Source organism: Lynx rufus, unplaced genomic scaffold, assembly GCF_022079265.1.
Source record: "Lynx rufus isolate CCGP_SWC_20201006 ecotype Redwood Valley unplaced genomic scaffold, mLynRuf1.p SCAF_30, whole genome shotgun sequence".
NCBI lineage: Eukaryota > Metazoa > Chordata > Mammalia > Carnivora > Felidae > Lynx > Lynx rufus.
Window position 1 is genome coordinate 8,696,292 of NW_025814846.1, and position 12,476 is coordinate 8,708,767.

The window sequence follows — 12,476 nt, forward strand, 5'->3', positions numbered from 1 at the left end:
TTTCTAAAATCTTCCAAAATAAACCCAGTAAACAATTTCCATTTCCAATGTTTTAACTGAGAGTTGAATGAATCTAACAAAATTAGTTAAACAATTTCAACTAAAATTGAGCTGAGGACAGCTATATTTAAAGCCCTTCAAACCAAAGACAATCATCCCCAAACATAGAATACCAACATTTCCATCCAAGATAGAAAAATGAGCATCCTGGGGCGCCTGGGTGGCGCAGTCGGTTAAGCGTCCGACTTCAGCCAGGTCACGATCTCGTGGTCCGTGAGTTCGAGCCCTGCGTCGGGCTCTGGGCTGATGGCTCAGAGTCTGGAGCCTGCTTCCGGTTCTGTGTCTCCCTCTCTGTCTGCCCCTCCCCTGCTCATGCTCTGTCTCTCTCTGTCTCAAAAATAAATAAACGTTGAAAAAAAAAAAGAAAAATGAGCATCCAAAATAAAGACAACCACAAGATTGATTATGTAACCAATCAAAACCCGATTCTATGCTATCTGAGCTAGTAAGTACCGGAAGATTGATGTTTCTTCCTCCGTTATTATTGGTGGATCCTAGAGTCACAACTTCAATAACTGCTAGCAACTAATCAGTCATTTATTTTCCACTTACAAAACTGCACCATTTGTATAATGCACACTGCTTCATCATGCTGCAGAGGGTCATATCCATTCTATTTTTCTGCACACACTCCTATACTGTCTCCTTTGTCTGGTTATCCTCAGTTTTAACTCTGAATGTCAATATCTGCCCACAGAAATAAGTTGGAGCACTGGAGCAGAGGATATCTGAGGATTCACAATCATTCTGGAGGGCTATATTTTTTCAATTCCTCAGTCTGTACCCCTCAAAGCCAGCTGTGCACTCATGAGGCACCAATGTAGAGTGACCCATTTGGAGGATACCCCAAGGACTCCACTCCTGTTGGCCATCTCTTCAGGCACAGACTCTGAACTGATAATCAATGTTGGGGTCTATGTGCAATACTATGAGCTCAGTTTCAGAGTCTACAAATATGTCCTCAAAATGATTTGAAGTGCATTTGTGGAACTGAAGACTGTAATTTGAGCGGCAAAGTTATCATCGACCTTACACCACTGAAAAATGATGCTTCCACATTTCTCTACTAGTTTTTCTATCTGTACTGGTGGGCAAGATGCTACTGTTCTGTACTTGAAAATGAGGTCTTTCACTTTGTTCAGAATTGAGTCATGTAACTGAGCCGGTAAACAAGACACATCAACCAGTAAAGGCACTTCTGTTAAGCTGACCAACTGAATGTGTGAGGACTTTTTGTAAAGTTTCATAGTTTTTCATTCTGTTTTCCTACACCACCCAGAAGGGTGATCTCCCCTTCTTGGACTAAGTATTCTTCAGTGTTAACTCCATGCTTTATGAACTTCTGAACTTCTAGCAATCATCTAGTGGTTTAATGGTCTCCTGTTAAATGGTGTCCACCTCTTGCAAAAGGGTCACCAATCACTTATCCAGGAGCTTCCCAAGGGTTACCTTTAAATCATTAAAATGCTATTTGAGGACATCTCTTGTCTGTGATGCACTTTCTTTGATCTGTTTCTGGGCCTCTTGCAACCCCTGTAAGCATCTGGCCCAGCTTCCACCGTACCACTACCTCTGGGCCACCTGCATGTTCTAATGGGCCTTCTGCAGCAGCAGCTCAGGTTCCAGCTCCATTGCTCCCTCATCCCACCACGTGGCCTGCAACTGTGGGCACGGTTCCCCACAATAGTGTCCTTTCATTTTAACCTAAGTGACACTTTCTGGCATTTCTTATAGGGAAAACACATGATAATAATCTCCTGAGGTTTTTTTTTTTAAATCGGTAATATCTTTATTTATCTATCTAATTTATGATGTTCTGCTGGATATAGAATTCTTGGCTAGCAACTATTTTTCTTCTTTCAGCACTTTAAATATGTCATCCCATATTTAGGCTTTTTACTGAGAAATTGGCTGATAATCTTGTTGAGGATAACTTTTACATGAAGAGTTACTTTTCTTGCTGCTTTTAAGATTTTCTTTGTCTTTATCTTTTGACAGTTTGAGTATAATATGTCGCCGTATGGGTCAATTTGAGTTTATCCTATTTGATAAACTCTAAGATTTATAGATTTAAATCTTTAGTGAAATATAGCATAATTTTAGTTGTTATTTCTCCAAATGTTGTTTTGCCCCTTTCTCTTCTTTTTCATTTTGGATCCCTGTAATGCATACCTTTTCCTCTTGATGATATCCACAGGTCCTCCAGGCTCTGTTAAATTTTCTTGATTTTTTTTATTTCTGTTCTTCAGACTTAATAATTTCAGTCATTATATTTTCAAGTCCACTGATTTTTTTCTTCTTGCTCAAATATTTTTCCAAACATTTTTATTAACCTTTTTTAGTTATTTTGCTTTCCAGCTCAAGAGTTTCTATTTTATTCCTTTTATACTATTATCACATTCTGATATTCTCATTTTGTTCACAAATTCTCTATTTACTTCTTAATATTTCCACTAGCATTTGTGCTTGAGAATTTTTTCACCTTATTGTACGTTGATAAAGAAAATGTGATATATATATATATATTTTTTTTTCAGCCATAAAAATAATAGAGGTTTGTTTGCCTGGGTGGTTCAGTCAGTTAAGTGTCCAACTTCGGCTCAGGTCATGACCTTGTGTCTCATGGGTTCAAGCCCCACATTGGGCTCTTTGCTTTTAGCACAGAACCTGCTTCAGATTCTCTGCTTCCCCCTCCCTCTCTCTCTGCCCCTCCTCCACTCATGCTCTCTCTCTCTTTCAACACTAAATAAACATTTTTTAAAAAGAGAATGGAATCTTGCCATTTATAAAAACATGACTGGAACTTGAGGACATTGTACTATATGAAATAAGTCAGGGAAAGACAAATAATGTATGGTTTCACTTATACAAGGAATCTAAAGAAAAACAATAGCTCATATATATAAAAGACATTGCTGATTGCCAGAAGTAGGAAGTACAGGGTGGGGAAAATGCAAAGAAGGAGTCAAAAGGTGAAAACTTCCAGTTATAAAGTAAATACATCATAGAGATGTAATGTACAGCATCGTGATGGTAATGAATGATACTGTATTGCATATTTGAAAGTTAGTAGGATAGTAAATCCTAAAATTCCTCCTCAAAAGGAAACAACAATGCATCTCTGTATGAATGAGCCACATTTTACTGTTTCTTTGTATGCTTTGTGATTTTTTACTGAAAACTGGGCATTTTAATATTATAAAATGATATATCTTTAATTCAGATTGTCTACCTTTCCTAGAGTTTGCTTTTTGGTGAAGTTTGTATTAGTACTTTTATTTAGTGGCTTTGTCACATTTTTATTTTTGTTAAGACTATTCCTTGTTGTGTGCCATCACTGCAGTCTCTGTTCTTTAGCTTGCATTGAGCTAGTATATTAATGGAGACTTTCTTAAATGTCAGGAGCTAAAAATCAAACAAATAACACCATTTATCCTTGTCTGTAGACTGGCATTGTACCTGGGCACTCCTTCAACACTTAACTAGGCTTACTTTTAAAGTAGAAATCAGACTGCTGTGAAAGCTTAGGGTCTTCTCAGGTGTTTTCTGAGCATGTCTTTTGCTCTGGATTTGGACATAACACTTGAAATTCCCCTATATATACTGTTGCTTTCAAATATCTTATTTTCCCAAAGAAACTCTCTCCAGCTCTTGTATATAGGCCTTAAGTGGTCTAGTGAATGTTTCAATTATAATTTTTTCCCCAGATATTTGTGGTTTGTAAGTTCAGTTTGCACTATTTTTGAGATTTGGCCACTCCTTTGCAGGCCTGAGATACAAGTTATAAATAACAGATACAAGTACCCTGTATCAATCTTTTAAATAGCTTCCAGACAGGTTAGAGTAGATATACATACTAATTTGCACATAAGGTCTCCTTTGCTCCTTCTGGAACCAGAGATCATGATCTCAATCTGGGAGTGTTGGTTTTCCTTTTCAAGACTACTACTGTGTGAGGGTGAGAAGTAGGCAGTAAGGACCAGTAAACATTCACCAAATCTGGTGCCTGGGTGGCTCAGTCAGTTAAGCATCCAACTTCAGTTCAGGTCATGATCTCATGGTCCATGAGTTTGAGCCCCAAGTACGGCTCTGTGCTGGCAGCTTAGAGCCTGGAACCTGCTTCAGATTCTGTGTCTCCCTCTTCCTCTGCCCCTCCCCCACTCTCTCTCTCTCTCTCTCTCTCTCTGTTTCTCATAAATGAATAAATTTTAAAATGATTCACCACATCTTCCTACCATTTTGAATTTATCTCTGTCTTGATTCATCATTCAATTGGTTGCTGTAAACTTTTGACTATTTTCCAGTTTTTTAACAAAGTTGTTTCTGACGGTTTCAATATTTTTGTGGGGAGATATGAGCTTAGAGCTGCCTCTTTGTACCCCCTCCATTTATATGTCAAAACCTAATTTTTAATGTTAGATGAAATATGGAAAGTAAAGGATATTCTGATGAGGTATTAGACAAAAGTGAAGAACTTGGTTTTTAGATACTGGAGGAAAGGCTTTCCTTGTTATAAAGTGGCAAAAGATTTAGCTAAATTGTGTGCATATTCTAGTGTTTGTAGAAGGCATAATTTGCAAGTTATGATACTGGATATTTAGCTGAACTTATCTCTAAGAATACTGTTGAAGGACACTCTGGCCTTACTACTTATAGTAAACCACAAGAACAGAGAAATGACTTAATGACAGAATTGTTAAGCAAAAAGGAAACAGTTTAAGATTTTTAAAAATTGTCAGTCTAACCATATTGCAAAAATGGACAGCACTTAAGTTGAGGCCAACCCACTTGTTAGAGTAGGAAATTAGTATGGATCATCCATCTCAACAGTATACAGGTGCTCTTCTTCACGACAATGGAATAACCCCAATGGTTATTTAGAGATTTTCAGGGCTGCCACTCTTATAAGGTCCCAGGTTCAGAGCCCCAGGGAGCATGGATACCTCTTCCTAGGTTTCAAAGGATGGGACTGCCTGATAGGTGCAGGACACCAAACCAGGAGAGCCATGGATGTCGGACTTCAGCCCAGAAGAATCATGCAGCTGGGTCAGAGAGCCACCTTGAAGGCAGGGCCAGCAGAGAACATCCACAGTGATGGAACCTCAGAAGAAACCACTGTAAGGCCGTTCCTCTAAGCCATGGGGGTGAAACTGTCACCCCAGTGGGTCTGGAATTCAAAGCATCCAAAGATGCCTCTTTCTTTCTTTCTTTCTTTCTTTCTTTCTTTCTTTCTTTCTCTTTCTGGTGTTTATCTTTGAGACAGAGAGAGACAGAGCATGAGCGGGGGAGCAGCAGAGAGAGAGGGAGACAGAATCTGAAGTAGGCTCTGGGCTGTCAGTACAGAACCCAATGAGGAGCTCCAACTCACGAACCATGAGATCATGACCTGAGCCAAAGTCAGACACTTAACTGACTGAGCCACTCAGATGCCCCAAATTATTCTTGAACCTTAAATTCTAATGAAGTTTTCCCCATTAGACAGACATTGGACTACTACTTGGAAACTGTCACTTCTTCTTTCTTATCTCTCTCTTTTGTAATGGGGATGTCTAACCTATGCCAGTGCCACCGTTGTATTTTGTAAACACATAACATGTTTAGTTTCACAGTTTCACAGCTGGAGAGAAATTTGCCTGAAGATGAATTATACCCTGTGACTTACCCATATATGATTAATATGATAGTTAGATGAGACCTTGGACATAGGCTTTAAGGTTAATACTGGAATGAGTTAAGACTTCTGGGGTTATTGAGATAAAAGAAGTGTATTTTGCATGAAAGGAGGACATGAACTTTGGAGAGGCAGTGTCCCTCAAAATTCCTATGTTGAAACCTAATTCCCACTATGATGGTATTGGGAAGTGTGGCCTTTGGGAGGTGATTAGGTCATAAAGGTGGGGTGAGCCCTCATAAATGGGATTAGTGCCTTTATAAAAGAGACCTCAGAGATTTCCTCTCCTCCACCATGTGAAGATAGAGTGTAAACATAATTTGCTATGAACCAGAAAGTGAGCCCTCACAAGACAGCGAGTCTGCTGACACCCTGACCTTGAATTTAGCCTTTAGAATTGTGAAAAATAAATATTTGTTGTTTTACCCACCCAGTCTATGAAATTTTTGTTATAGAAGCCCAAATGGTCTAAGATACTACTCTACCATTTTGCTGAAGTCACTCCCCTACAACAGAAGTTATTTTTAATGATCACTTTTATTTTATTTTATTTTTTTATTTTTTTTTCAACGTTTATTTATTTTTGGGACAGAGAGAGACAGAGCATGAACAGGGGAGGGGCAGAGAGAGAGGGAGACACAGAACCGGAAACAGGCTCCAGGCTGTGAGCCATCAGCCCAGAGCCCGACGCGGGGCTCGAACTCACGGACCGCGAGATCGTGACCTGGCTGAAGTCGGACGCTTAACCGACTGCACCACCCAGGCGCCCCGATCACTTTTATTTTAAAACTTACCTAAGTAATACATTGATGCATTATTTCTTTCTGGTTTTAATTTTATTTGATATTTATCTGATTACTGGCTTACTGATTTTCTTATGCCTCTTTCCAAAGGGGATAAGGAAAGAGGGTGCATAAAGAATTGGAAATGGGTTTTCTGTCCCTGTCCATCAGATTAAGCCATTAATCACACACAGCTAGCTATGTGAGTATAGTAAACTAACATTTCCCTCTGGCACTACCCCATACTACATGGCACCTATATTTATTGCATATAGGATTACTCCCCTGGGAAATCAGGTCAATCATGTATTTACTTAATACCTACTATATGCTTTAGTGATTCTCTTTGGGCCTTTCTTTGCAGTAACCAGTATAAATTTAAGCAAGCTTGGGATTATTTGAGTCATTGTTGCAAATAACTTTGGTAACTTTCCCATTATTTTCATACGCATTTGGGTTTCTTCATGACAATTTTGATGTAATATTTTGCATATTAGTCTTATATAAAACAACACGAGGTGGAAATTATTAATTAATCAGGAATCTGAGACCATTAGTCATTGTTATCATCTTTGTGTTTTTTAGCTTCCTTATTTTATTTTATTTTTTTAATATGAAATTTATTGTCAAATTGGTTTCCATACAACACCCAGTGCTCATCCCAACAGGTGCCCTCATCAATACCCATCACCCACCCACCCCTCCCTCCCTCCCCCCATAAACCCTCAGTTTGTTCTCAGTTTTTAGGAGTCTCTTATGTTTTGGTTCCCTCCCTTTCTAACCATTTTTTTCCTTCCCCTCCCCCATGGTCTTCTGTTAAGTTTCTCAGGATCCACATAAGAGTGAAAACTTATGGAATCTGTCCTTCTCTGTATGACTTATCATTGTTATCATCTTTGGAACAAAGCTGCTCATGAGAATGATATAGAGACAACTAATTTGTTTTTGCTGAATTTTGGCTAAATTGCATCCAGAAGAACTTTGCAAACTTTTAAACCAATATCTTCTGAACATGTTTATATATAAAGTTATCCAAATTAGTTGTGTAAATTTGCTTGTAATCTTTATAAGTCATAATGCAGATTACTTAGCTGACATAACAATACCCAAAATAAAATGTAATAGTCTAAGTCATCCAAGGTCTGTGTGGTGACTCTATAGTAACAGGGACCTAGCTCTTTCTACCTTGCTCTGATGTTTAAGTATTCAACTTTGAAGTTGTAGTGTGAAAACAACCATAGACAATATGTAAATAAATTATTGTGGCTGTGTTCCATAAAAATTTAATTTTGGATATTGCAATTTTAATTTCATATAATTTTGATATGTTATGAAATATTATTCTTTAAATCTTTTCAATCACTTAAAATGTAAACATCATTCTTAGCTTTCTGGTCATACACTGATTGAACACCAGATTTGGCCATTGAACTGATGTTTATTGACATATGCTTAGTACATTAGAATTTCCCAACCTTAGTCAGGTTGGATTCCAATTTTTGTTGTGAATATCCTTGCTCCATATCACTAAGGGATCTGTCATTGTTTTCTAAGGACATTACAATCCTACAAGCTTCACAATACAATAATTGCACAAGATTTCCCTACCTTAAATACCTTCATGAGATAGTGTCCATGCATTTAGGCTGAGGATGTAGTAATGTGTTGGTTTACCTTTTAACTTTCTCAATCTTTCCTATCTTTTATTTTTCATTTCAATCAATATTTATACAGTACGTATTGGCAAGGCATTATTATACCTATATTATGTATGCTAATTACTCACAAAAAACTTATTAAATAGGCACAATTATAATCTGTATCTTACATATGAGGAAATTGAGGCTCAGAAAGATTAAGTAACTTGATCTAATAGCACAGCTACTAAGTAGTAGAGCTGGGATCCACATCTAAGCCACCTGGATCCAAAGTCTTTTTTGTATTTCAAAACTTAGTATGTTTTTTCACACTAAAAATAAAAGAGAAAAACTCTTTTCCAAACCCTGCAATCTTTATGCCAACCACCCAAGACACTTCCCTCTTGTGCAGATAAATTAGCATGACCAGCATTCTTGGACAGCTTAGGACTGCTGATGAAAGTACTCTTATGCCACATTAGTGAGGACATTCAGAGACCTGGTTAAGTTTCACCCTCACAAGGTTAAATAATTAAATTAAATTAAATTAAATTAAATTAAATTAAAGGTTCTAAATTTTCTTTTTTTTATTTTTTTAATTCTTATTTTTGAGAGAGAGAGAGAGAGAGAGAGAGACAGAGTGCGAGCGAGGGAGGAACAGAAGAGAGGGAGACACAGAATCCAAAGCAGGCTCCAGGCTCTGAGGTGTCAGCACAGAGCCCAACACGGGGCTCAAACTCACAAACCGTGAGACCATGACCTGAGCTGAAGTCGGACACTCAACCGACTGAGCCACCCAGGCGCCCCATGGTTCTAAATTTCTTAATCTGAACTATGTGCTCCAAATCTGTTTGGCTCCACATGCTATGCTTTTTCTTCTGAAATGGTGTTCAGTTGAACAAAAAAGAAGGGTTTTGATTTCCAGATTTTATTTAAATAAATGAATGAGCAAAAACCTTTCAGAAAGAAGCTTTGTTAAAGAGAAAATAGAATAGGGTGTTAAGAGAATATGACTGAGAGTGACTACAGTGATTGTATAGGGTTAGAAGATTAGGGAGAAGCCCTGACTAGATGACATTTCAATCAAGACACAAATGTCAAAACGGAGTTAACTTTTCAAAGGTATTGAGACAGATGTTTCTTTTTTTAAGTTTATTTATTTTGAGATAAAGGGAAAGGGAAAGAGGCAGAAAGAGAAGGAGAGAGAGGATCCCAAGCAGGCTCTGTACTGTCAACATGGAGCCTGACGTGGGGCTTGATCCCACAAACTGTGAGACATGACCTGAGCCAAAATCAAGAGTCAGAGGCTTAACCGACTGAGACACCCAGGCACCCCTAGAGACAGATGTTTCAGGCAGAGGGAATAATAAGTGAAAAAGTCCTAAAGCAAGAATTAGTTTGTGTGGTTGAAAAAGGTTGTTTCACCTTTGTCAATAAAAAAGTGTAAATATGTAAAGTGTTTTTTACAAAATATATATAATATATAATATAATATAATATATAATGTATAATATATAACATATAAAATATAAACATATATATGTTTATAAACATATACATATACACATATTTTTATAAACATATAAAATGTTATATATACATATATATGTATATATAATATGTAACATGCATTCCTGTACTTTTATATTATTACATTTTAAAACATACACAAACACTAAAAGTGATGAGATGAAAATTAAATAAAAATATATTTTAAAGTGCATATGATGGGGCACCTGGGTGGCTCAGTTCGGTTAAGTGTCTGACTTTGGCTCAGGTCATGATCTTGCCATTCCCGAGTTCAAGCCCCACGTTGGGCTCTGTGCTAACAGCTCAGAGCCTGGAGCCTGTTTCAGATCCTGTGTCTCCCTTTTGCTCTCTACCCCTCCCCTGCTCATGCTTTCTCTCTCAAAAATAATAAATTAAACATTAAGAAATAATGAAATAAAAAGTGCATGTGCATGTATATCTTCTAGCATATGTGTACTACCTGCTTTTGTAATTATAAATTTGATTTATAGTATTAATAATTAAATACACCATAAATCCTAGAATCATGCTGTCCAATAAAAACATGTGAGCCACACTTGCAATATTAGATTTTCTAGGAGTCATATGAAAAAAGTGAATAAGTAAAAAAATAAAATTAATTTTAATAACATATTTTATTTAATCTACTATATGTAATGTATTATTCCAACCTGTAACCACTGTTATAAAAGGAATTCATAAATGAAATGTTTTATGTCTCTTTTTGTACTTAGCCTAAGAAATCTGGTATATTTTTTATATTTACAGACCATCTCAATTTGGGCTAGTCACATTTCAAGTGCTCAATCGTCACCTCTGTACATTGCCCACCTCAAGGGCTAATTTTCTTATGAAAGTCCCTGAGAAATTCCTATCCCTCTTTCTAATCATCACATTAACTAACTTAGACCCTACTTCTTTTGAGCCTATGACAGAAGCCTTCTTATCTTAGGAGAGCATTTTGTCTTTATCTGCCCTGATCTTCCTTATAAAATGATTGTCACTATGCTCCAAAGAGAGGGGAATAAAAAGTTGGAGACAGAGGTGCCATGTTTGAAAAATTTAAGATCGTTATGAAGGAATGGTCAGGGTTGCTTCATATAGGAATGTCCCTATATTAGAATGTTCAGGACACATCTGTTACGTGTTTATAGAGCACCATAAGCTTTTGAGAAAGGAAATATGGGCTGTATCAACATCCCTAAAACTGTTCTAAAGATCTGATTTTTAAAAATATTTGTGATCTTACTATGTGCCAGACATGATATATTTGCATCACATGTAAGGGCCTTCTTGTACTCCTCCCAACTTAGGAATGAAGATGGCTGGACATTTTGTGTTTGCTTAAGGTTTTAACAGAGAAAACCAGAAATGGAACTCATAAAAACATATTTGTATAAGTGAGGATGCTTACCTGATTTTACCCACCTTCAGTACCAAATATTGTTTTTAATACCCATATGGGGCCCATCTGGTGCTGGTGGAATTGGTCAATCTGGACTTTATGACAAAACGTGATAAAGTCCTGTGAATGACAAAAGGCTTTGTTGAAGCCACAGCAATGAACTCAATAAAAGGCTTTGTCATGTGGTTCCTATTACTAAGGGTGGCTAACAGTTCTGTTCCAGCACATTTTGACTCTTTGTGTCCCAAATTTTACCTATTTAACAACTATAGGACTTCCCACTTGCCAGGCATTATTTTAAATGCCTTATAAATATTCATTTTTTAATTTAATCCTTACAACAAAGAAACTGAGACACAGAGAGTTTAACTTGCTGAAGATCTCATAGCCTAGTGAAGAGCAGAACTGGATTCTAACCAAGGTAGCTTGGCTTCAGAGTCTCTGAGCTTACTATTTTTGCAAAGTCTAAGTCTCCTTATTTCTAATATGCATGTTTTTCTTCTGTATTTCATCCCTCAGGGATTTTATTTTATGACCAGTCACAAAGGTTCTCTGTTAACTCTGACACATGTGCAACATACACTAGCCCTTTCTGACAGAAGTGCTCAGACTATCAGGTTTTCCTAGGCCCCCTGATAATAACAGAGGGCTTTTTAAAACCCCTCATGTGAAGATTATTTCTGCTTGAAGTCTGAACTAACATTTGCTCATTGTCATGACCCTTTTTATAAAACATTACATATTTCTTTTTTTTTAATTTTTTTAATGTTTATTCATTTATCAGACATGGAGAGAGACAGAGTATGAGCAGGGGAGGGGCAGAGAAAGAGAGGGAGACACAGAAGCAGAAGCAGGCTCCAGGCTCTGAACTGTCAGCACAGAGCCTGATGCGGAGCTCGAACCCGCGGACCGTGAGATCATGACCTGAGCTGAGGTCAGAAGGTTAACCAACTGAGCCACCCAGGCGCCCCAAAACATTACATATTTCTAAAGCTACAGAAGTTGCTGTAAGCATAAGGTTTCTCTGTATACATAATCCATTTGTATTTATTTCATAATTATTTATTTTTGCTTTGTTGATTTAATTACAAAAATAACACATACTCATTCTAAGAATCCTAACAATGCAGAGCTGTGCATTGGTAAAAAGTCTCCAATTCCTTCCATTCTTTATATTTCCCAACTTACTGCCATAGCAATAGACACAACTTTCAGCAGGCCAGTCTACATTTCACTCGTCATGGCTAAGCTTTCTTTCAGAGAAGCTCTCCCCTGGTTTCTTGAGGTGGTTACCTTCAGGAGGAAGGAACCGTTGCCAGGGAAACGAGGTCACGTGGGAACCTCTGAACCCAAACTAGGTGCAGGTAACCTGACTTGAGCTGGGGTCTGCG

General features: G+C 37.5%; 1 pseudogene; it reads right to left on the reverse strand.

Annotated features, from left to right (window-relative positions):
- Positions 1-402: 402 nt before the first annotated feature.
- On the reverse strand, positions 403-1,695 carry LOC124521531 (cytokine receptor-like factor 3; annotated as a pseudogene).
- Positions 1,696-12,476: the final 10,781 nt, after the last annotated feature.